The sequence below is a fragment of the Callospermophilus lateralis genome, chromosome 4 (assembly GCF_048772815.1).
Source record: "Callospermophilus lateralis isolate mCalLat2 chromosome 4, mCalLat2.hap1, whole genome shotgun sequence".
In the NCBI taxonomy this organism is placed as follows: Eukaryota; Metazoa; Chordata; class Mammalia; order Rodentia; family Sciuridae; genus Callospermophilus; species Callospermophilus lateralis.
The window spans coordinates 6,026,083-6,051,454 of NC_135308.1; the positions used below are offsets into that span (position 1 = coordinate 6,026,083).

General features: G+C 40.6%; 1 long non-coding RNA gene across 1 annotated transcript; it reads right to left on the bottom strand.

Moving 5' to 3' along the window:
* Nucleotides 1–1,800: 1,800 nt before the first annotated feature.
* LOC143641619 (uncharacterized) lies at nucleotides 1,801–19,859 on the bottom strand. The gene is made up of 3 exons (XR_013155438.1): nucleotides 19,736–19,859; nucleotides 3,522–4,433; nucleotides 1,801–1,901 (listed from the first exon to the last, which is right to left on the bottom strand). It is a non-coding gene; the product is annotated as an uncharacterized LOC143641619 (long non-coding RNA).
* Nucleotides 19,860–25,372: the final 5,513 nt, after the last annotated feature.

Consider the following 25,372-nt stretch of genomic DNA (forward strand, 5'->3'; position numbering starts at 1 on the left):
TCTAAGGATAGGAGAATTAGGCCAACTAAGGAAACACAGAAAACTGCCAGCTACAAGCTATTAATTTAGCTTAGACTACAAAGGCTTTATTTTCCTGAATTAGCAATGTGTTTGGAGGGTGCCTCTGGGACTTCCTCTTATATTAAGCAATCACTGTGGCCTGTGCTGAGGATCGGTTGAAGGCTACAAACTCAGGAAAGAGATGTAAAAGTAAAAAGAAGCCCAAACCCCTTGGCAGAGGTTTTAGGAAAACAAATGAGATAACTCCTGGTGGGAGACGATCTGGGTCAGTGGGTCCCTTGGCTCTATTTCTGAGCACAGGACAGAATCTCAGGGACTAGTTTGGCCTGGGACCTTTATAGGACACAAGAATGAATGAGGCACTTTTGTAAAAAGCAGACCTTTCTTCTCCAAAGACAGATTCTGAACCAGTTGCCAATTCTGCCTCTCTAAGCACTTCCCTCTTACCTGGGAAAATTTGAGCAACAAGAATGAGGCCAGCAAAAATTAAGGAAAATGTTCTCATGGCTTCAGACACCTGTGGAGAGAAGAAGAGGGAGGTGCAGTCGCTGGAGTCCAGCTCTTCAGTCAAGGGAAATTGGCAAAGATTCACTCTACTGCTCTGAATTGGCTTTAAGTCAGCCTTGGTCTGAAATGCTCATTAGGAACACACTGTTTTCATGCTCCAGTGAGTAGCGTGTGGGAGGACAGGTCAGACTTTGCCTAGTCACATTATGAGAGTGTAAGAAGGAACCTTGTCTGGAATATTCTATTCTGTGACTCTGTCTAGACTTCTCCCACATTTCCTTCAACACACATTTGGAGGACCACCAGTTATTCCATAAGACCTACAAACCCAACTCATTTTCTTCTCATTTTAAGATTCTACATATGACTTACTTTTCTTATTTTTACATGTTAACTTTATTACAATTATTAGCATGTATCCAGTGAAGAAATGTGGGGTTCACTTCCATATCTGCACATACCTTGCGATGGGAAGCCCATCCCCTTACTTCTGCCCCTCCCATCCCCTTTCTCTCCTACCCCACCCCACTTCCCAGGGCCTTACCACTCCTCTTCTTTATGATCATTTTTCATTTATTTTTCTTTCATTATTGTTTAATTTTCAAGTATGAGAGAAAACACATGATACTTGTCTTTCTGTCTGGCTCATTTGATTAACATGCCATCTTCTAGTTCCATTCACTTTCCTTATTCTTTATGGCTGGGGAATACTCCATTGTATATATATGTAGGATAGGCTCTTTCTCCATTCATATCTATCTCTTTTTAGTATGTTTATTTTACTTATTTGTTTTTATGTGGTGCTGAAGATAGAACCCAGTGCCTCACATGTGCTAGGCAGGCCCTCTACCACTGGACTACCACCCCACCCCTCTATTTTTCTCTTGATAGGCACCAAGGCTGATTTCGTATCATGGCTATTGTGAAGAGAAGTACATTAAATACAGATATACATGTGCTGAGAGCCACAACCGAGTCAGAATGGCCCCTGGCATTTTTCCAATAGTATTGGTTGAGAGGCAAGCCATTAAGATGATGCTGGATTGTTTCGGTTGTATATTAGACCTTTACTATCAACCTTGCCTGCTACTTTGGAGTTCTCCCACTGCTTTGGAGTTCTTGTGGGGATTCCAGAGAGTTTCCATTGGTTGGGGAAGTGCGGGAAGAGGGATTTCCAGAGGAGGAATTTCTGTTTGGTGGTTCCTGGAGGAGCCGCGTGGCATTCGGGGGAGTTCCTGGGAGCATGGGTGGAGTGTGCTGGTGGAGTTCAGAAATAAAGTTTGTTCCTGCTTCAGTGGCTCGTGATTTGTGCCCAGCCAGACTGCGGCATTTGGGAACGCCTGAAGCTCGGAGGTAAGTGAAATTGCTTGCCCCTGAGGGAAGGAGAGAGAATGGGTGACCATTTCAAAAAACAATGTGGGCATGCACAGGAGGTACAGGGATGGCTCATAGAGCACTGTGAGCCTTGTGGCTCCGGAGCTATAGAGTCTTAAGGCAATTCCCACCTGCCTCGTTCTGCAGGTGACTCCTGTGCAAATGGCTCAGGACAGCTGCACTTCGGATGTGTTCTAAAGACCAGTTCCTCCAAGTAAGAGACCTGACTGTGGACTGGTGACACCCAGGCATGAGAAGAGTCCCCTCCCAGTTAGTTCCACAGGAGGGACGTGCACAGCTGAAGATGAGGCCTGGACAGGTGAGCGTGCAGAGGCAACCCGGGGACAGCCACGACTGGAGTCCCCACTGCCTGTGGCTGGAGTAACCCAGGAGGAGACGGGTGACAGGAGCAAGTCCTGGCTGGGGGGTGGGGGGCAGAAGCAGTTTCCCTGGGAGATGGAGGAGCCCAAGGGCAAGAGAGAGTGGGGGCGACGTGCCCTGAGTTCTGCCTCTCCCCACGACCACCTCCCCACTGACGCCCACATCCACTGAAACCCCAGAGCTGGAGGCCTGGTGAGGGCAGTTCACAGAAGACAGAGCCGAAGCCACAGAGCAAAGTCGGGATGACAAGGAATGACCTGAGCAGAAAAAGACAAAAGGCCAAAAAACACTCAGGGAAACTGTTCTGACTCGCATGTTAAAACTGAGCAATCTCTCGAGTGCCATGGCTGGTAATTGTGACCTTTATTTAGTGAAGTTACGAATTGTATCACACAGACTTTACACAGTCACTCATTTCCTTACATGCTGTGCTGAATGTTTCAAATCAATCTCTGACCACTTTCTTTCATAGGTAAGAACGAAAAAACAAAATTTGTGCCACTGGCATTAACTGAATAGATGGGAGTTGTTATAAAAATACACTTTAATACTAGAATCAATGAAGACCACATATTATAATACTAAAAAATGCACTGGATAAAAGTAATTTATTTTATTATGTAGACTCATTACTCACTCACAGATGTGCATCTACTTCCATTTACCTATTAATTCTATGGAAACTAGACCATGTAGCTGGACATGCAGGACTTGACTGTTGTGCCCACATCATTTATTGACTCCCTGCTGTATCTCTGAGTGAATGACAACTCCCCTAGGTCTCAATTTCTTTAAATACAAATTATCATAATGAAAAATATCCTTCAACATAATCTTGACTCCAGTGAGAAAGTACAGAAAAATAATTCATGATACATTCCAGTGCCTGGTTCAGTGAGTAGCTATTCCTTATTCATTCATGTCTTGATTTTTCTGTGGGGTGGGGGATTAAATGCAGGGCCACCCAATCACTGAGCCACATCTCCAGACCTAATTTGTATTTTATTTAGAGAGGGTTCTCACTGAGTTGCTTAGTGCTTTGCCATTGCTGAGGCTGGCTTTGGACGCGTGATCCTCCTGCCTCAGCCTCCTGAGCTGCTGGGATTACAGGCGTGCACCATTATGCCTGGCTCATGTCTAGATTTTTTTTTTTTATAAAATATCTTCTGAAAACTAAACTTAGACAAGGAAACCAAAACAAAGAGAGAAAGAAATGAGCATGATCTTGAAACACTCACAATATGACTTGACTAGGCCTCATAGTTCTCTTGACCTTCCTTGAACATTCATCCTGTTCTGTTTCCAAGGCCCAGAGCCTGGTCTGCTATCTCAGGATCTCGGGTCGGCAACAGAAAAAGTTCAATCTGCAGTTTTCATAAATCTTCTCACCCTCCAGGCAAATCTTCCTGCATTTGCCACAACCAAGCCTGCAGGTCTCACAAACAGCAAACTCACCTGTACCAAGAAAGAGTGGCTGAGAAGGCTTTCCTGGCCATCTGTGGAACAGGGAACAGGTCAAAGCCACCAAAAGGAGAGAGGGTTCAGATGTGTGGTCATAAGGCATATCTCCAAGACCTTGCCCAGATTCTTCAAAGAGCTCGTGTTCTCTGTCGTTTGGAGTAGGGAGGATTATAAGGAAGAGGAACCATGATCCCTCCTGTCCAAATATTTCCAGTCTTCTTCTCATCAAAAGGAAGCAATAGGCAAAGTGTTACAGACCTCGAAAACACCCACCTGAAACACTGAGAGTTTGCTAGGTGTAAATGGACGGGTATCTTGTGGTTGGGAAGGGTCTTTGAAAACAGAATGCAGAGTTTCAGGCTGGATTCTTGTTGGGGCTTCATAAAGGCAGAGCATCCTCAATAAGTGGCTCATCTGTCCTGCAGGCATTCTAGAAACACCTGTCTGCAGTTTTTATTTGTTTAGTGGTTAAATGAAATGAGTGATGTGAGGATGTTGGGTGGTGGTATGTCTGCCTCTGGGCTTGAGATTAAATGACACAATCCTTGTCACAACAGAGTGCCTGGCACATGGACAGCCAGCACTCAGTGGGCAGCACCCTCAACATCTCTCACTCTGAAATGCCGTCCAAGCTCTTCTCACAGTTTCCCAGGAATACTCTTCAATTCTGCTCACAATGTGCTGTCCTCCTGTGTAAGACAAAAATAAAAAAGAACATAGGAGGTAAGAGAAAACATTTAACACAGAAAATATTGAAGTTCCCTCAATGCAATAAAAGAAAATGTTCCCACAGCAGGGAGGACTGAAGGACACTGATGCTCATGATCACATTTAAAGAAGGCTGAAAAAACAGTCTTTTCAGGAAGTATGTCTCCACCAAATATTACTTTCAAATAAAATCCAACATAAGCACAACAAAAATGTTCAGAATTCTGTTTTTTAAGTATCCTTACCTCAAGAACAGTGACCATATAAAAATAATTATTAACAAAATATTTATTCTATTTATGGATTTCAAATCCTTCATTTAGTTCCCTATACACAGGGGCCCTTGGGGCAGGGAAGGTGGGCAGCATTTTCACAGCCCTTAAGATGGGGCTCACTGTAGGCAGGGCTGGAGCAGAGTCTGGCGGTGGCAGTCCTCCATTCAGTGGAGCTCCCATTTTCTTAGAGGCCCTGTGGGCCAGGTCAGCTGGGCCGCCTTCTCCTGGGTCTTCAGACAGGTGGAGTCACTGAAGGCTAGGGGAGGGCAGGGTGGGTGCAGGCAGTCCTGGAGGCTCCGCTCCTCAGAAGCATCTTGTGCAGGGCCACTGGGCAGGGTTCTCAGGCCCTATGATACTTGAGGCTAACTGTAGGCCAGGCAGGGCTCAGGGGGCTGGAGCGTGGGCCACCCCTCCCCAGTGGACATATTGTACCTGTGAAATATTTGTATATTTGGAGTAGGACTGCCCCCTGTGTCACAGCTGGAGCTGGCAAAAGGAGAGGAGATTCCAATTATATGGGACTGGGAAACTTCCTTATTGATAGCTTTGGGCAAAGGAAGGAGACGGGACTGGATGTGGTGGCCTGGTGATACGGCTCCCTTTTATTTTTCTTTTTATTATGGAATAAATGGATTTAACCAAAAAATTAATAAATGTAACAATCCAACATCCTATATTCTTTTTTTTTTTTAGTATTCATGGGAAGAAATAGATGTCTGAACTAAAATTTTCTGAAGATACAAAAAATTATTTTTTGCTTCATAAAATTAAATTGCATATGTTATCCAAGAATTACACACTGTCCAAGCAACATTATCAAGACAAGACAGAAAATACTTAGAAACAGAGAAAAGAAACAGATGAAAAGATTTTTAGAATTTAAAGTAACAGTTTTGAGACTAAAAATGAAAATGAGTAGTAAAATATATTTTACCTGATATTAATAAATTGATCAACTTATGGAATTATGTCCACATTTATTCCAAAAGCATTTGAATTTATTAAGCACCTGAAGTGTGAAGTAAATATTAAAAAAGGAACTCCAATGAAACCTGTAATTTTTTTCACTTTGTTCCCTGTGAACTGGCTTTATTGCAGTGGCACTGCAGGACAGCTCCTTGAGTGAAATGAGCTGTGCACAAAGTGGGAGTGATTTTGCTGTTACAGCAGCGTCTTGGCCTCACTCTCACTGCCCAGGTGCTGGCTCCATGAAGTCCCAGGAGCTGAGTCCATGCCTCTGTCTCTCTCACTGGCAAATGCCAAATCCAAATGGAATTTGCCCCATCGGTGTGAAATTGCTCTTGTACAGACTTTGCACTGCACTTTCTAGTTCCTGTTATGAACAGTGAAAATCATACAAAAAAATTATAGTGGTCTGAGCCACAAATATTGCTAACCCACCCATCACAAATGTCGAACTGCATGGACTTCCAAGCTTTGTGGACACTCTGTTCCACCCACTCCTATACACAAACAATTCGTTTTACTTCTATTGTTTCCATTCTGTAAAGAAAGAGACATGTCATCCTTCAGGACAGGGGCCTCAGAGTTTTAAGCCTTAACCTTAAAGCATGAGTGTGGGGAGCCACCCTGGATGAACACGCATTTCAGTCTTGAAACCCGGGGTCTGAAACAATTATTGCTTTCCAAGGTAACTTGGGCATCACCCCAGCTCAGATAGCCAGGCATGGCACCAGGTGTAGGTGTCACCTGCTGGGGTTGAGCTACACTCACCTGTTCCTTAGAATCCTACACCTTCCACTTTTTTGGATAGAATGCTCTAAGAAACAGCCCCAAATAAAAAACCCCAAATAAAAGCCCACCTCCAAGTGTGCTTGCTCTCTCTCTCATCAGCCTCCCATGACCTCCTCTTGCCCCCCTTCTTGAGGAGCCTGAGGCCGGGAGATGGAAAAGCCCTCCTGAAGCTTACTGAAGGTATTTTGTGTCTGTGTGGTATCTTGTGTCACCCCAAATTCATAAGAGTCACTTTAGTTCAGCCTCTCGTGCTGGTGGGGGGTGGCACATGAGAATCCTCCACATCTTTGCCAGCATTTGTTATTTTTCTTTCTTTCCTAATGGTTATTCTAACTGGGCTGAGGTGGAATACTGGGATTCTCATTTATTTTTTCCTGATAGGTTAAGGATGTCAAGCATTTTCTATATATTTGTTGGTCATTTGTATTTCTTCTTTTAAAAGTGTATACTCAGGTCATTTGCCCATTTTTCAGTGGAATAAGTTGTGTGTTTTGTGATTTATGTCAGTATTTTCTGGTTCCTTAAATATACTGGAGATTAACCCTAGGTCATATGAATATTTGCAACTACTTTCTACCATTATCTAGGTTGTCTCTTCACTGAGAATGTGGAGGAGGAAGAAACACATTTACTCTTGGTGGGAATATAAATTAATTCACATGTTATGGCAGACAGTATTGAGTTTCCTGAAAAACCTAAAAATAGGTATACCATGTGATGCAGGTATCCCACTTCTGAACATGTATCCATAGGAACTGATAACAGCATATCAAGCAGATACCTGCTAAGCCTTGTTTCTTGCAGCTCTGTTCCCAGTAACTAAGACACAGAATCAGGTGCTGCCTATTAACAGAGGACTGGATAAAGAAGATGTGGTCTGTACACACAATGGAGCAGCATTCAGCCATGCCAACATGAAATCCTGTCAGTTAAAGCATGAGTGTGAAGGTAGAAGGCCCTATGTTAGTGGAACCAAGCCAGACCCAGAAAGACAAGAACCACATTCACTCTGTTATGTGGAAGATCAAATGTGCTGATCTGAAAGCGTACCAGTCACTACAGATAGATCAAGTGCGTGTGCAGTGGTGGGTCGGAGTTGGACCTGAACCGTGTGAAGTGGCTGCTTGTAAGGAAAAGCTGAAGGGCATGAGCCTGCTGCACACTGAGGAGCCATGGCAAAATGCTCCTCACCAGTTCCTGCATCATGCCAGAAACATGTCCACAGGTCACTCAGAGTAGAGGTTTGAGCTTATTAGAAAGCACAGGAAAAGGAGAAAGGAAATCTCTCAGGGGGGTCTTCTTAGGAGAAGGAAGGTGCCCTCCTCCTGCACTCCAGTTTGACTGGGGGTTCCAGGGAAGCTGCCAGAGAGCCCCGTCTAGGTCCACCTTTGGACATCTGAAGCATAGGCACTGCATGGTCAGTGTTGGAGTCTTTAAGGAAATCGAGCCCCCTTGGTTTTGGCTCAGCTTCCTGTGCCCTTTGTCAGTTTATCACCCTCTGGATAGCCCTTGGCAAGCTTTCTGCAAGCTTCTTGATGTTCTGGTTGACAGGTTGATTGGTAGTTGTGACCATTTCAGTGATCAGGGAAGGTCCAGGGAGTGACACAATTTTGAAACAACAGTGTGTCTGAAGGTGGTGTCATTATGGCTGGGAAGGCTCTGTCACACCAAGCCCCCAACTCCCAAGTGCTTGCCTGTCAGGTAGTATTCCTTGTGGTGTCCAGTCACCCTTTATGCCTTCCCCTGACCAGCCACTCATTGCTGACTGAAATCCACCCCACACAAGATTTAAGGTCCCTGAATTATTTTAGGGCATTTATGGGTCCGTTTCATCTGACTGCTCACTGGTGACAGATGGTCAAGGTGGGAGTGACCCAGTCCTGGTTCTCCATCAGGTGTGGCAGGGGCAGTTAAGGGTGTTTAGCATAAGGGAAATCAGGAGGTCCATGGCACAGCTGCCAGGTGATTGATGAGTCATCCACAGGCAGGGAACTTCCTGGGACAATTATAAAATAGACAGCAAAGTATTATTTTTGTAAACCATTAGGACAAAAGGGGTCAGTATCATCAGCCAGGCTGTGGAAACCATGAAGAGTAAGTAACTCTTTTAAGCTTAAGGGGGACCCAACCTGTCATTGATTTGTGAGTGGAAGTCACATAAGGCTTTGGAAAAATTATCATAGTTTTTAGAAATATACAAAAATTGGCATTTTATAATAACACAGTCATCCCCTTAAGCTATCATTAAGATCTACACTTTTATCAGATTTAGTAAAATACCTTTTTCTTTAGCGTTACCCCCACGTTTTCTATAGGGATCCTTTAGCTGTGTCACTTCAGGCTGTTAGATGCCACAATGCATCTTTTATACGAGTCTAAGGGATACATCATGGGGTTTATCATGTTACCAGCAGAAAACATGTCAAGTCCACATGTAGGAACTTAGAATGATATTTAGGACTGAACAATTCCCAGGGCACATTTGCCACTCTGGCAGAGTCCTTGATGATAACTGTTATTACACATTCCTTACAGCCTCCTGGATGTATTTATTTTTGCATAGAACTACCATAGAAGGACCATTTTCCTTCCTTCTAACTGTGTTTGTGTGACTGTTAGTGATCCTACTTTCTTACCCGGTATTAAAAATCTAGTTGATCAAAAGTTGTCTTTATTTTTATTACTGTTCATGTCCGCTGAGGTTCCTCAGGGGTCACTCTTGGGAACTCATGAGAAGCCTCTGGGCTCCTTCAGCATTCCTGTACCAGTGCTGCCATCCTCCATGATGGGCCAGGGTCTTGCAGGTCACAAAATAAAGTTAACAAAGCCAAAAACAAATTCAGTTTCATGATATGTTTCCACCATGAAACATAATGTGTATAATGACAATAATGTATCTTTGGAATCTATTTAGCCTCTACAAAGACCCAGAAACTCAACATCTCATCTCACATAAAATACTTGAGAAGTACTGCTTTCTTTTAAACTTCTTCTTGAAAGTTTAAATACCTTTTACTGTTTACCCAAATCTTTCCTTCATTTTGTATTACAAACTTTTTATTTTGAGATCACAGTATTATTTACAATAAAAAACAATCTTTAGCACATAAATAAATGAGCTTAAATTTGTTCATGTATACTGAAGAACATGAATATATCCAATATATCCAATATAAAAACGCCAGTAAAATACAGCATCAAAATTTTACAGATGTCCTTATATTACCTTAGTTTTAACATTTAGAGTAAACTTAGAATCCACAATATTTGTGCTGTGAGTGATCTATGTCATTAATTTGACCAAGCATTCTTGTGTATTTCCACATTCAGAACTTCATGAATATACACGTGTATAGATATAGTTGTAGAAATAGATATTTACTTGTTCAGTATATCTGACAAAGGCATCAAGAATACACATTAGGGAATCAACATACTCTTCAACAAAAGATGCTAAAAAAGCCAAGTGGGGTGTGCACACCTTTAATCCCAGCGGCTTCAGAGGCTGAGGCAAGAGAATCTAAATTTCAAAGTCAGCCTCAGCAACTTAGAGAGGCCCTATGCAACTTAGTGAGAATCTGTCTCAAAATAAAAATAAAAAGGGCTGAGGATATGGCTCAGTGGTTAAATGCCCTGGGTTTAATCCCCAATACAAAAAAAAAAAAAAATGCTGTAAAAACTGGATACACATCTAAGAATGGAATGGGATGTGTATCATGCCTATTGCCACCTCATAAAAAAATCAACTCAAAATTGACCAAGGACCCAATTGTAAGACTCAAAACTGAAACTATCAGAAGGAAAAAATAGGGGAAACACTTCCAGACACCAGGATGGGCAACGATCTTTTGCACAGAACTACAAAAGCAAACCTAGACAAACTGGATTATCTCAAACCAGGAAACTTCTGCACAGGAAAGGAAACAATTAACAACGTCAAGAGACATACAGAATGGGAGAAAATGTTTTCCATACTTTTCATCTGACGGAGACAATATGCAGGTTGTATAAGGAACTCAAATATCTCAACGGCAAATTAATAATAGCAATAATTATACTCCCCATCCAATTAAAAATGAGGAAACAACCTGAACAGTCAGTCAAGGGTCAAAAGAAGAAATACAAATGGCCTATGAGTTTGTGAAATAATACTCAAAATCACTAATCATCTGGGAAGTACCTATCAACCACAATGAGATCCCATCTCACACAGTTAGAAAGGCTATAAGCAAAAGGGAACAGAAACAAATGCTGGCAAGGAAGTGATGAAAGGGGAGCCCCTATTTCTTGTTGATGGAATGTAAATTAGCAGAGCCATTATAGGAAATGGCATGGAGTTTCCTCAAAAAAAAAAAAACTGAAAATTTTATCAATACATGATCCAGCAGCTACAATACAGAGTACATATCCAACCAAAACAAAACCATTATATAAAAGAGACATCTGCACACCCCTGTTTATTACAACACTTTTCACAATAACCAAGTTGTGGAATCACCGGAACTCTGTTGATGGAGGAATGAATGAGAAACATGATATATTTACCTAATGGAATATTATTTTGTCATAACAAATGAGAGCTTGTCATTTTCAGTAACATGGATGAAAGTGGAGGGCCCTATGTTAAGTAAAATGAGCCAGGCATGGAAAGACAAATACCACATGTTCTCACTCAGTTATAGAAGCTTAGGTAGTTAGTCACATAGGAGTTGAGAGTAGAATACAGTTCACTGGAGCCCAGGAAGGGAAAGAGCCATGGAGAGTGAGAGCATGAACACAGGGTACAACACACAAAGAAAGGGAGCATTTCTAACTTATTATGCAACATGGGCCAACCACAGACTACAAACTTAATTTTATGTTTCAAAATAACTAGAGAAGAGTTGGAAAGCTGTTAACACGGAAATGTTAATATTAGACATCAAAAAGTTAATATATGAGTGGAAATACTAATTATTCTGATTTGATCATTACACGTGGCATACACATATTGAATTACAATTAGTAATTGGTACAAATTAGTACAAATATTACATACTTGTTAAAATTGTTTTAAAAAGAAGTTGGAAATTGACTCTTAGTATACCCATGATTATACCAATGGGGTTCATCTCTGCTGAAATGTGGAAGCGAACCATGTATTCAGAGACCAAAAGGTGGATAAGCAAAACACGGCATATATACCACATTGTGGAATGATAGAGGAACCCACATTACTTAGCTTTAAAAAAATTTGCAATATATGTCAGCATAAATGAAAACTGAAGACATTATGCTAAGAGAAATAGTGATGAGGTTAGGAAAGGATACCTTGTCCCCTGTTTGTGAGAATGCACATTGGTGCACCCATCATGGAAAAAAACATGGAGGTTCCTAAATAAATGAGGAAGAGAACCACCATATGCCCCAGTGATCCTTGTCCTGACCACACACCCAAAGAAAATGAAATCACCTTGTGAAGGTGTCCGAATACTCACGTTCACAGCATTACTTACAATTAATTACAATTACTTTTACAATAACCAAGGTATTTAAATAATCCCATTGTCCATTGCCACACGGACACAGAATGTATCATACACAGACACATTAGAATATTGTTCAGCATTTTTAAAAGAAATACTGATACTTTCAATAACATGGATAAACTAAGTGGACATCATATGTGAAATAATCCTGACTGCTTGACCTCACTTATACATAGGCTCAAAAAGAAAAAATGAAAACCTTGAATGCACAGAAGCAGAAAATATGAAGGTTATTATCAAAGATCAGTGGGGAGAATAGGAAGATGAGGCTCAGAGGCCAGAATGCTTCAGTTATGCATAATAAGCTTAGAGATCTGATATGCAGCTCCAGTTTACCCCTGTAAGTAAAGGAGTGGGGGTCTTCTCATTTCCCCTCCTCTGACACAAGTGGCAGGGGTTGCTGCCTGCTACTCAGAGTAAGACCTTGAGGTTCTCCTCTCTGACCTCCAACTGCAGCATCCAGTGCTCACATGGGGGCCCTCACATAACTACTTCACTCAGACTTGCTTAGGAGCACTCACTGGAAGGTCATAAAAAGAGCTTGTGAGTCTGTTACTGAGACCCTGGTAATGCTACTCTCTAAAACTCCACACCCTGCCTTCAAACCACTGCTTGAGGCTCAGCATCTCTGTTTTCCTCTATTATCAATGGCTCCTTCCTCTTGCTCCTGACACTCACTCACACAGGAAAGCATCTGTGAGTGCCCTGTCAGTAGGGCCTCCTCACTCAGAACCCTAGTTAGTCCACTCCCATTGAGTCTTCAGCTTTGTGCGGGGCCTTAGAAACCTAGGATATATAGACTATCCAACCTACTCTCTGTCAGGGCAAGAGCAATTCCTTTTGTCACCTTGTGTGTCCTCTCAGAAGGAGAAGCATCCATGCCATTCATTTCAGATCCCTGTGTTAGAAGAAGTGTCATTAACACAAGTACGATGGTGTTCCCTCAGAATCCCACCCTGACTCTTAGGTCCCCTTCTCTAGTCAATCCTTTCTTCCTATACACACACACACACACACACACACACACACACACACACCTTTCAGAATTTTCTTGCTGTAGATGTCTTGGTGGAAAACCATTTGAGTCTTTCTTTACCTGTCAATTTCTTAGTTTTATCAATTTTCCTGAAGGTGGAATTTCTCATACACAATTCAGTATGAACAGTCATTTTCTCTCAACATTGGTTGGTATAAGTCCACTTGTTTTTGGTTTCATTATTGTTGTCACAGTCAGCTTAATTATAATTCCATTATAAATTATCTGTTTTATTGTTTTTGCTTTATTTGGAATTGAGATTGAATCCAGGTCCTCTTGCATGACAGGCAAGCACTCTACCCCAGCCCCACAGTTCAGTCATGATCTGGCCTTTCTTTATAAGGTTTAGACCTTAACTAATTTGCATTTTAGATCACATCTTAAAGTACTTTTCTTTGAATTGATCGATTGATTTTTACATGATTTATTTTGGAGGATCTCCTCAATGTTCATTATCTTGCTCTTCTCTTCTCCTGGGATTTGAATTAGATAATGTCCTTATAGCTCAGAACTACCCTCTGCTAAATTTAAATGTTTCTCTTCATTCTCTGGTATTTTTATCACTTCTAATTTGTCAATAATACCTTCTGCTTAGTTTTTCAACATTTTCTTCAAGCCTGCCAGTTTGTTCATTCATCTATACTATTTTCTTGCAGTGTTTAGAACTTTGGGGCATACCTTTTATGTCTTTAAATATTGCACATAGCTATTTGATTATTTCTCCATGCTGGCAGGTCCAGTAGCTTTCATCCTTGAGGGTCCAAACTGTTGCTTAGCTCATTGATGTTTACTCCTACTGTCTTGCCCACCTGATCATCTTTGTTGTTGTAGTTTTAGATATACATGACAGAAGGGTACATTTTGAATATTACACATACATGGGGTATGACCCATTACAATTTTGATCCCATTCTTGTGGTTAAACATGATGTGGAATTACACTGGTTGGGTATTCATATATGACTACAAGAAAGTTATGTTTGATTCATTCTACTGTCTTTTCTATTCCTATCTTCCTCTCCCTTCCCTTCATTCCTCTTTGACTAATCCAATAAACTTCTACACTTCCCCTCACTATCCTCCCTTGTTATGGGTTGGCATGCACATATAAGAAATCTGATCATCTTTATGCTGAAGTCACTGCTCATCATTAATCCCCCATTGTTCCACGGTCAAAAATGGGGAAAAATGGTCAAAAATGCCATCCAAACCTACTTCAGTAGACCAACTCAATGATGGTCTCAGTGAAGGAGTTCCAGGCTTAACAAACCAGCATTGCTGTTTGAACCCAGGGATGCTTAACCACTGAACCACATCCCCAGTCTTTTTGTATTTTGTTTAGAGACAGGATCTCACTGAGCTGTTCAGGGCCTCACTAAATTGCTGAGGCTGGCTTTGAACTCAGGATCCTCCTGCATCAGCTCCCCAAACCACTGGGATTACAGGTGTGTGCCACCACCCCTGGGAACTCTTTTCACTTTTAAATTATATAAACTAAGATACCTTCCCACTGCCAGAAGATACCTGCCATCTGACAATGTCTTCATATGCTGCTATACTTCCCATGTTTTTGTACTAGTAACTTGGCAAAATCTTTATCCAAAGGCTTAAAATACTGGCAGTAACTATTGGCAACCTTGTTTTATGTTCAGCCAATTGGGCATACTGAGGCATATTAATGCTAAATTTTGGCACGTCAGGTATGTGTTATTAAAATACTTGATGAACAATAGTTTGGATTAGTGACTTTTTATTGAAAACAAAACCTTAATGAAGAAATATCCAGGGAGACCCACTCAGTAAAAAAATATATTATAAACACATAGCATTCCACAACTACCCAGAATATTAAGCTCTTATGAGTAATCAAAATGGTAAACAATGGGCTTGTTTTATACAACCTTATTAATCATATATTTCTTTTAAAAATGAGATTATATCAATTTGGAACCTCAAATATCATAATAATCCAAATATGATCCTCACTTTATAAAAATGTAACAGAACTAGCACTGGGTTACTGTCATTGTATGCCACTTACTTTCATACAGTTTTCTCATTTAGTCCTGCTAATGACCTCATAAATTAGTACTATTAATCTAAATTTTGACACATGTAAACATTGAAACTCAGTGAAGAAACTTGAGAGAAGAAAAAACCATACATACTTTGACTACCACAAACCCAGAGCCTGAACCACATCTGGCACCACAAGTTGAACAAATGGTAACTGTCCACATAACTAGTCAGTACAAACATGCAGCTTCATTGACAATTTATGATCAAAACAGACAATCTCAAGTAAAGGTTTGGATTGAACTATATCTACACATTTTTTTGAGAGAAGAGAGAGAGATAATTTTTTTTAAAAGAGAGAGGGAGAGAGAGAGAGAGAATTTTTTATTTTTTTTATTTTTATTTTTTTCATCTTTCATACATTTGATTCAAGTGAGTTATGCATTTCCATTTTTACCCCAAATACATATTGCAGAGTCACATCAGTTACACATTCACAATGTTTACATAATACCATATTAGTGACTGTTGTATTCTGCTGACTTTCCTATCCCCTACTATCCCCCCTCCCCTCCCCTCTCATCTTCCCTCTCTACCTCATCTGTTGTTGTTCCGTTTGAGAGAGAGAATTTTAATATTTATTTTTTAGTATTCGGCCGACACAACCTCTTTATTTTATTTTTATGTGGTCTGAGGATCGAACCCAGTGCCTCACGCATGCCAGGTGAGCGCGCTACCTCTTGAGCCACATCCCCAGCCCTATATCCACACATTTTTAAAAGAAATCATTCCTGGGATAGGCAAGAATCTTTCTCCAGAACCAAAATGCATAGAAAATTTTTAAAAAACAGTAATTTAAAGTCAAGAAATCAAGTCACAAAAGGTGACTCCTTAAGGGGAGTAGACCAACTTCATATTCTCTCCAAGGCTGCATGTGAAGCAATACACACAAAAAAATAAAGATTTAAATTCTCAAAAAATGTGTCTCATACTTAGGAAAAGCAAAGTATAGGGAAGGAATACTCTTTATCAATTTTAAAAAGTCAAGGGCAAGTCTCTCTTATCAATTATTACTATTTATTTCCTTCCTTTGAATGGTCTTGCAAGAATTAAATAAAATGTACATGAAAGTGCTAGAAAAGTCATTAAGTTCTATAACGTCCTAAAAAACATAAATAACATTATGAACATTATTACTATTTAATCATTTTATAAATCCACTGGACTACTGTCATATTAGCAACCAATTTTTGTCCCTCAATATTTTTAACAAGATCCTGAGCTCCTAGAAGTACATGTTTCCATGATCCAACTTAAGGTACTTGTTATGGTCACTCAAATATCCTTTAAATTGAATTGAAATTGAGCCCAGAAAACATTATGTGTTTAATACTGTTATGATCACTCAAATATCCTTTGAATTGAATTGAAATTGAAGCCAGAAAGCATTATATGTTCAATAAAAATTTGCTAAATGTATAAACAGTAGGCACACAATGCACATTAGTTCGGAGTTTGCCAGCTGACTGCATTTTTTCTCTTCCAGGGTAGTAGGTCAGTAATTCACAGTGTCCCCTTCCTGCCTCTATTCTAGCTCCTGACAGCATCATACATTGGAAGAACACGTAACCCTTTAAATCACTGTTATTTATGAGCATAAATTCTCACTGAAAAAGCAACCAACCCAGAGTAAGCAAACTTAGGTGGGGGAGAGGGTTGGGAGGATTTCATAGAGCTAAGAAGAGAAGATGCAGCCAAGGGAGAAGGTACAAGTGGAATAAGGAAAGCAATGTTCCAAAACCCTGGGAATCTGGAAAAGATATTCTCTGCAGTCAAAGAAAGTCTGTAAGGCTGAGCTTTGATTCTACAATGGTGTGTACTATACCATATGATCAGCCATACAAACTTCTAAAACACAGATTGATAAAACAGAAACAACTCAGAAAAACTTTAATTCATAACAGCGAAGCTAAAAGCACTCAGAATCCTATGCTAGCTGTTAAGCAATCTTCTTACAATACAAACAAGGGAGCTCATATTCTCCTGGTTCCAAATTGGTATCCTTAACACTTCATGTCAGTTATCACTCTTTCTTGACTAGGAGTCTTAATAAAAAGATATTTGTTAATAACGAATCATTTTTTAAATGTGGGGTCTAGCTTTCTATATCAGGGAAACAGAAATAGACATATTCCAAAAGATACTGCCTTTGATAATTAGTCTAATATGAATACTGGGACTTCAGAACAGTAAGTTTATTTGAAAAACAGAATTCAACACAAAGTCACAAGTTTAGCCTTTTGGGCATGCTTGAGGACAGAGCTTTAATTCTATAGCATTTCTACTGGACCTATGACAGGCAAAGGCAGTAACTTTAAAAAGGTACAAAATTCTTTCACAAAAGAAAGAATAGCTAAAAAATGCAGAACAATCCAAGATCACAAGAGTAAAATATTCTAAGTGCACGCTAACTGAAATGCTCATAATCTGATTATATCTACATATCAACTTTAAGTTGATCCTCAAATCACAATGCAAAATTACACAGACAAATCATATTGTAATAACCCTCAGTAAAACTGCATTTGGGGCTGGGGTTGTGGCTCAGTAGTAGAGCACTCACCTAGCATGGGTGAGGCTCACCTAGCATGGGTTCAATCCTCAGCACCACATTTTTAAAATGAAATAAAGGTATTTAAAAGACTATCTTTTAAAAATTAAAAACACTATATTTGTTTAACAAGTTAAAAATGATTAATTAATGATATATCTGCTCCTCTTAGAGTACTATTAGCTGATGTGAATATTGTTTTATATATGCTTTCCAATGGGCCCTGTAGCATATTTTAACCCATTACTTGTTTCAATTTTTCTAATATGGCATCACTTCAAAAGACTAACTATCCATTCTACCTTCTTCATTCTTCTGACTGAAACTAAAAAGATAGATGCCCTTCAGTAGATGAATGGGTAGGGAAACCTTGGTATATATACACAATGGAACATTACTCAGCATTAAAAAAGAGTTAAATCATGGCATTTGCAGGTAAATGGATGGAGCTGGAGAATATAATGCTAAGTGAAGCAAGGCAATCCCCAAAACCCAAAAGCCAAACACAGAATGGTGATGGGCAGGGTGGAGCATGGGAGGAATGGAGGAAATTTAGAAAGAGCATAGGAGAGGGAGGGGAAGGGAGAGGAAGAAAGGAATGATGGTGGAATGAGTTAGACATTATTATCCTAAGTACATGTATAAGACACGAGTGGTGTGAAAATATTCTGTGGTACAATCAATGTCTTAAAAAAAATCATGTTCTATATGTATAATATAATATGAATTGTATTCTGCCATCATGTATAACAAATCAGAATAAATTTAAAAAATAAAGCATAATAAAAGGTTTAAGACAAAAAAGATATTTTGTCCATGTGTAACTAAAAATATTAATTTTTTAATTAATTAATTTTTAAAATTAGGTTAATATGAAAGCAGAATGCATTTTGATTCATTGTACACAATTGCAACACAACTTTTCAATTCTCTGGTTGTAGGCGATGTAACCTCACACCATATGTGCAGCCATACATGTACCTAGGGTAATGATGTCCATCTCATTCCACCATCTTTAAAAAACAAAATCTGTCACGCCATCTAAAAAAGCTAGCAAGAACATTAAATCCATCTAAATCGACTTTCAAAACACGAATCATCCTGATAGCAAAAACTCAATCCAAGTAAAATTTCAGTATTGTGGTGGTTTGGGGTATTTCTCTTTTCAGCCAGTCAGCCAAGAACCAAACAATTTACTTCTCTACCAAATGTACTGTATCTTGTAATGAGGTGATGGAATACAACTTTAGCTATATTGTGTGTGTGCACATATGATTAAGCTAACTGCCAGAAGTATGCGGCAGGAACAGAAAATTCAGCAAGAACTGTAAAGTGTTCTCCAAGAAACGTGGCTTTAAACTCCATCTCTGGGAGCCCCACTAACCTACAACATTACAATTCCCCGCTCATGTATATAATCGACAGACTTTTCCTGCGACGAATCTGTGAAAAGTAGGAAAAGGCAACTTACATCGGGTAGCAGACGCACGTCCTTTTGTTGTTGTTATTGTGAGGCAACAACAAATTCCCATTTGGCAAACCCAAGGCGTCAAAGTGTGTACAAAAGAGTTTCCGTGGAAACGCGAACCCGCTAGTTTGCACAAATACACAGCCTTCCGCTGCCTACAGAATTCAAAGGCCACCCTGACGCCGGCCCTCGCTGTGCTGGCGGTCACCAGGTCCCCGTGGGATTCCCCACACCCGGCCAGAGCGCGGAGTCCTGCGGTCCCCAGGGGAAGAGGCTCCGCAGGGCCGGGCTCCGAGGACCTGCCGGCGGCCGCGAGGGCAGCGGGAGGGGAGCCCGGGCCTCCTCTGCGGAGCCCGGGAGGGTCCCACGCCTTCCCCGCGACCGGGGCAGAGCCTAGAAGGCGACCCTTCAGCGCGGCCCTCGGGCTGGGGCCAGTCCCCGAGGCGTCCCTGGGACTTCAAACGCCGCCAGGAGGTCCACTGCCGCGCAAGGTGGCAGGCTGGCCCCGGAGACCCCGGCCCTCGCCCCCTGGAGAGCCCGAAGAGGAAGTCTCTAGAAACCCCCGTGGGCCGTGGGCGCTCGCCGGCCGCTTACCTTGAAGGACTTGAGACGAGGCTGGGCGTGGGCGACAGCAGGAGGAGCAGGGACGCCACAAGGGCGGTGGGGCCGGCCTTCACCTCGCCGGCTTCCGGGTCTCATTGGAAGTCGGCCCGGCGGCCAGGAGTGGCTCCCCCGCGGCTGGGCTGCCAGGCTGTGCGCGCGGTCGCGGGCGGGCGCGCTCCCTGAGCGTGGGCAGGGGTCAAGCTGGGGCTCTTCTTATTGGACGTGAGGGTCGCCCCGCCCTGGAGCAGCCTTGATTTACATAAAGTTAATTTACATAAAGCTGGAGCCAGCTGAGCAGTGCGCCCTGGCCTGGTCTGCAGGGGGCGCTCCACGCACACAACACGCCGTCCTTCATCCACAGACTGCGGACTTGGCGGGGCTCCATCTGGCGGCCATCTCTCTCCCGTGCCTGCAGCGTCCCAGGGAACACTACCATGGCTCGAGTATATTATTATGAGCATATTATTATGCATACATAAGATTCATATTTATCTTTACTATGATTTTTCCTCATGTCCACTAAGATCTGAATAGTTGCTAAAGGATTGTACTGTTTGATGACGTAACATTTCTTTGCATTTTGACTTAATCAATGTTGAATCAATGCAATGTAGTGAGTTAGACCTGCCTCCAAATCACTGTTTTCAAATACATCTTTCTGGCTATGAGGTTTCTGCTTTGGGAAGAGATTGAAAGTTGGTAATCATGTTCCTACATAAAACCTTGTATTAATTTCTCTATATATGATCCTAGACAAACTTGTAATAGTAAAAAAATCCATTTTTACTTCTATACACATAGCCCATTATTGCCACGTAGGACAAATATTGTCCATTTGGTAGCATCCTCCTGTGGGATCCACTTATTAATTTTGAGGATTTCAATATATTTAAAAGACCAGCTACATGGATAATGCTTATTAAATTGCCCCTTTCTTAAAGATCTCAAGTTCTATTTTTTAACTTATGTTAATTTCACACTTAATTCAAACAAGTTAGAGTTTTTGGCTCAGGAAATTCTTCATCTTAACTATATCACTATCAGGCAATTGAGCTTCATTAGTCATTTATTCCACTCCCAGGTCTTTAATTTCCATTACCACTGTTCACATCCATGAAACTGACATGGTGGGTGTGTCCTTCCTAATTATTTCCTTAAATTAAATGGCTGTTTTTGCATGTAATTTCCCAGCCTATCTTCCTGGAGAACCAAACAAATCATTATCATGATATTGAGAGAATGAAAATGTTGAAAAAATCCATGGGCATAATAATATGTATTTCAAACCTGTCAACTAAATGGAATATATGAGTCAGATGAAAAAAACTGAAGGTAATAGAAAAACATTAAACATTTTTCAAGATTGGAAAACAGAAAGAACATAAAATGGAGATGACAACCTGAGCAGGTATGATTCAGGAATATGATCAAAGACAATGAGAACTATAGCCTCTATAGAAATATGACCCAGTACATGCATTACTATCCCGTTCCCCTAAAGCCAGAACCAATGCATGAAAAAACATAACTTATGATTGGCATATGAAAAGAATCATGACAACACATGAGGAATATTATTCCATTGTCCTCTCCTACATTTTAGACCATATCATTCATTTAATGACACCTTCAGTTGACGTTTCCAAGGACAGACTCACTGGCTAGGCACACAGCTGTACCGAAACATAAGTCTCTGTTGTGCAATGGACTCTGTATGTGGGGAGCTCCCCTTTGTATTACCATTCATAGAATTTCTCTTCATTCTATATTTGATGTGTAGAACTCACACCCTACCCAGGGATATAGAAAGCAATGAAATTTTGAGTTTGTACTAATAATTGTACATTATCATCAAGTCCATGATGTATGGAGGAAAAATAAGGAAAATGTTGGAAGTCAGCCAAGAAAACATGTTTAATGTGTTTAAATAAATTTTTAATTGAAATAGTCTCTCATGTCTTTTCAGATAATCATGGAGTGAAATTAGAAATCAACAGAAAGAAAGCAACTACACAAATACATAATCATTGAACAAGATACGTTTGAATGATCTGGGACATCAAAGAAAAGTTCAAAAATTCCTATAATCAATCAGAATATTAACACAGCATACAAAGTCTGTGGGATACAGCAAAGGTGATTCTAAGAGGAATCTTTATAGCTATGACCACCAACATTAAAAGAAAGACCCAAGAAACCAACCAAAGCATGCATTTCAAGGTCTCAGAAAAGCAATAGTAAGCATTTTTATGAATCAATAGAATGAAGTAAATAATGAAAATCAAAATAGAAATTAATAAAAGAGAAAAAAAACAATAAAAATGATCACTGAAACAGACTTGAATAACAAAACTGATAAACCACTAACCACATTAATAAAAGGAAAGAGAATGAGGACTCAAATTTATAACACAGAAATCTCTGAAATCCAGAGGATGATTAGGGTATGTTTTGAAAATTTATATTCCAACAAATTAGAAAATCTACAAAATAGGGAGCAATTTCTAGATATATGTTGTCTATCAAGTTGAAACAAGAGGATGTAGAAAACCTAAAAAGAACAATAATGTGCAATGAGATCAAAGCAGTAATTGGAACCTTCCAACAAAGTTAGAAGCCTGTGACCAGATGGATTTACAGCTGAATAGAATCCCCATATCCCTCTCCAATCTCTCTCCTGATTCTATCACAGAATTTATAATTGTACAGAGGATAGCTGTATCTTCATTTAACTACAATTTATTTTTTGACACACTAGAATGTACACTGGACCACAGTTTCATATGTTTTGACACCAAATCCAAAGGGAAGCAGAAAACATAAGGAACATTTTTGAATTTATAAGTGGATGAAATATTTTAAAAACAGCTTTCTCCTCTATGCTTGATAAGAGAATAGTGAAAATAACAGCGCGTTTGGTGTTCTCTTGAGGTTCATATTTAATTGTGATTAAAGATCATATTTAGTACACTGTAGAGAAATGCACTTCCTCCATTTTGAAAAGACTGATTTTTCTGCACTCTTCTTTGAATGTGTTCATGAGCATTCGTAGGCTCCTCCCAGCTATGGGTACACATCAAGATTATACCCTACTCTAGTGAAAAAAACACTTCAATATTTTCCCTGTTAAACATTTATAATTGGCTGAATTAGAGGGTCAGCCTTATTTTTTTCCATAAACATTGGGGATCTGATGATAATACACACTGGCAATGAAATAATAGATTAATTTAGCAGAATTAGCAAACTCTATTGTCAAAATTTAGCATTTTCTGAACCAGAACTCTTGAGTTATCTAAGATAACTGAGAAATTGGCATGAGTTCAAAACCAGGAGTTGAGATTGTTTTAAAAAATGGACAGTCACGTAAACTTTGCCCATATGTGTAGCCTTGGAAACATATTAAAATCATCAAAATTAATCTGTGGGCCAAATAATTAGAATGTTACCAAATGTTACCTATTTGGTCTACCTGGACATCATGTGCCGTGTGCACAGAAGTAAAACCAGAAAGATTGTTGTTTCTAGACTGTGACTTCTTAGTCTCAGACTCTTCTTAGAGAATTTAAAATATGACTTTGTATGGGTACATTACTACCAAATCACTATTTCCTATCAAAGCAGAAAGCTCATCTGCAGGAAAATTCATTTAAAAGGAATGACATTGAGGAAGGGCTAATTTACAACTGTACAATGATTCAACATTTGTTAACTCATAAAAGAAATCAAAACTATCTCAACAGTGTGGACCATCACCTAGTGTCAACTTATATCAGCTCACTATAGACACGTGCATATCAACTCAGGGATTCCTAGAACTGACTTCAGGTAAAACCCTTTACATGCTGATTTACTAAGTGCCAATGTTGAAGTTTACTTTCCCATAATTCAGAGTCAACGTCTGTGTGTCTGTTTCCAGCACTTTGGGGTCCCAGCAATGGACTCCACAGATGGGAAGGTTCCTCTTCACTAGGTGCAGCCTCCTCCCTGTGTCTTTGCCTCCTCAGGCCAAGAGTGCTCTCTTAGTCACCTGTGTGTGACGAGCATGAGACTTCCCTTCCATGGAGTGTCTCACTCCCTGTCACTGACCTCAGGGGAGGAGCAGACCTGAAGGTCTTCAGAGAAGACACTCCCGGGCACATGGGAGCCCTGTCCCTCGGCCTTCTCCAGGATGGGAGGGCTCTTAGCAGGACGGATTGTCTTCTCAGGAGCCTGGAAGCAGAGAGCTGTGATGAACTGGGAGATCCACCTGTCATTGCCCAATATCCTGAAGACCACTCTAAGGGGCTGTTTTGGAGCACAGGTGGATGGTGGGTTATGGGACTTGGTGAAGACCTCCACAGAATTCAGGACAGGTGTTTTGCTTGGAGGGTACAGGCCAATGCTGGGCATCTGGGCTGGTATTTCCTGATAACTTGGAGTGAGACTTTTGGTCTAAGTTCATTTGTACCTGACAGAGGCAGCAGAGGCTGGAAAGATCCCAACCCAGGATTCTGGGTGCTCCTCTGGGACTTCTGGGTATGGCTGAGTCTAGGTTTCTTTGGGGCATTCTGGCAAGACTCAGTGGGGACCTGGACATGTTTCTTATCCAGGGCCCTGAGGCTGACTTTTAGGCCCTGGTCCTCTCTGTATGCTACAAGCTTCAGGCAGTTTGGACACATCAGGACACCTGTCTGGTGCTTGAGGGTTGAGTACCTGGCCCATACCATTCCTTTTGGAGGCAGTGTGAGACCTTTAAAGGAGACACCCTTTGGCTTTTGGACTTCTGTTTTCACAAGGAAGGCAAGGTTCTGGCCAGAGTGCCTTAATGCTAGCTGGCAGGTACCAGTGACAACCACCTCCTGTTCTTTCCCGGGACAGGAGGTGAGTAGAGGACAAGTTCAGGCATTTGGATGGGGAGTGTGGCTGTACAGATGGGTCTCAGGTGACTGATATTGACAGGTGGCTGACTCAAGAGGACAGGGCCTAGGACAGATCTCTTCTTGGTTATTGAATAGGCATTGGTCTACTTCGATTCTGCAGGAAAAGACAGATACATAAAATACTCAGTACTTCTTACATCAAGTGAAAATGAAAATAAATCAAATAAGATATGGAACATAGCACGTGAAAGTTAACTGTAAAATAAAAACTCATAGTCATTTTAAACTTGAGGAAGTGCTCCACCTCTGTGGTGATATAATATCAATACATTAGATTATCCACTTGATACACTTCATGCCAAATTAGAAAATAAAAACATTCTTAATATGTCATATGGCTAATGAGGATTTAAAAGCCTCTTTCCTGCATTTTTGTTTCAAGTGTAATTGATTAAAATAATTTTAAGGGCATTCTGATGGCTGATGAGTTTTGAAGATAAGTTGAGGATATATACCCACTGTAAATAAGAATCTCCTGTAGGGCTGGGGTTGTGGCTCAGTGGTAGAGTACTTGCCTAGCATGTGTGGGGCACTGGTTTCAATTCTCAGCAACACATATAAATAAATAAATTAAAGATCCATTGACAACTAAAAAAATATTAAGAAAAAAAAAAGGTCTCCTGTAGTAGGACTTGCTCTTGTGGAGCAATTTGATTCAACCATGCCCACCTGCCATGTTACTGAGAGACATGCAAGTCCTCCTTCA